General features: G+C 34.9%; 1 non-coding gene across 1 annotated transcript; it reads left to right on the top strand.

Moving 5' to 3' along the window:
• Positions 1–395: 395 nt before the first annotated feature.
• Positions 396–502, top strand: LOC120269718. The gene has a single exon (XR_005539358.1). It is a non-coding gene; the product is annotated as a small nucleolar RNA R71 (small nucleolar RNA).
• The last annotated feature ends 914 nt before the right edge of the window (positions 503–1,416 follow it).

Here is a 1,416-nt window from a genome sequence, read left to right as displayed (position 1 = left end):
TAACATAGCTGGCTTGCTGCATATAAGAGTCCTAAAAAGAATTTCCTAACTGACAGTCTGTGGCTCTATGCCCAATATTACCACAAATTTCACATGAAGCATTAACAATGCCCACGGAATTTGGATTCAGCTCATCAATCTTCTGAATCAAATCATCAACCTTAGCCTCTATAAGGTTAAAAGTGTCAACATCATACTTGCTCGAAACCTTTTATTGTGTGCCTCTTCCATTTGTTCATTGGCAATGATTAAGAGCCATATCCTCAATGAGGTTGTGAGCTACATTGACATTCTTGTTCATTAGTGCTCCACCAGCTATGGCATCAACAAAAAATATGAACATGGGGGAGTAGTTTAGATTATTATAAAAGGTGTGTACAATCAACCATTTCTCCAAACTGTGGTGGTGGCATAATCTCAATAGCTCCTTAAATTTGTCCCATGCATCATACATGGATTCATTATCTTTTAGAGCAAAATTATTGATCTAATTTCTCAACTCGATAACCTTGCTCGGTGGGAAATACTTGGGTAAGAAAGCTTGAAGCAACTGATCCCAAGTTGTAATAGATCCAGTGGGAAAAGAATGTAGCCATGCTCAAGCTTTGTCCCTTAGAGAGAATGGAAGCAACCTAAGATGAATAGCATCTGTTGAGACCCCATTAAGCTTTAGGATATCACAATATTCTAAGAATACTGAAAGATGCAAGTTAGGATCCTTAGTAGGTGTGACTCCAAATTGACTTTGTTGAACCATTTGAAAAAGTGAAGGCTTCAACTCAAAATTATTGTCTTCTACTGTAGGTCTCTCAATGCTTGAATGTAATCCTTGAGCATTTGTGGTAGCAAAATATATTAAAATTCTATTATTTTTATCGATGCTTAAAGAGTTCGAGGATTCTTGAACCCTTTTTATTCTTTGATATTGAATGAGAATATTTTTTCAACTTCCGGATTTGATTCCACAATATTTTCAAAGCTTCCAAACTTTTGCATTAACGAGAAACTTGTCTACAAGAAAAACAAAGCAAAGTTAAAACAACTACAAAATAGTGACAAAAGTGAAAATAAAATGTCTATTATAATTAGTTTGCAATTACTATCAATATTAACAATATTTGATCCCCGGCAGTGGCGCCAAAACCTTGATCCATTCCGCAAGTGCACGGTTGTCAAATAGTAATAAAGTTATTGTTACCACAAGGATTAAATTGTCAATTATCAAACGATTGCAATTAAGTTATCAAGATGAACAAACTAACGTGGAATGAGAAAAAGAAAAATTAAAGCAAATAAACTAAAATCCTGCAGTTAACAAAAGCTTAAGGTGATTAAGGATAATGGCTTGGGGAAATTTGAGTTTAAATTATCCTAGGATCGGGGTTCACCACAAGGAAGGCTAAAGACTTTGTTCTA

This window comes from Dioscorea cayenensis, chromosome 9, assembly GCF_009730915.1.
Source record: "Dioscorea cayenensis subsp. rotundata cultivar TDr96_F1 chromosome 9, TDr96_F1_v2_PseudoChromosome.rev07_lg8_w22 25.fasta, whole genome shotgun sequence".
Taxonomy (NCBI): Eukaryota; Viridiplantae; Streptophyta; class Magnoliopsida; order Dioscoreales; family Dioscoreaceae; genus Dioscorea; species Dioscorea cayenensis.
This window is presented reverse-complemented; position numbering and strand designations above follow the sequence as displayed.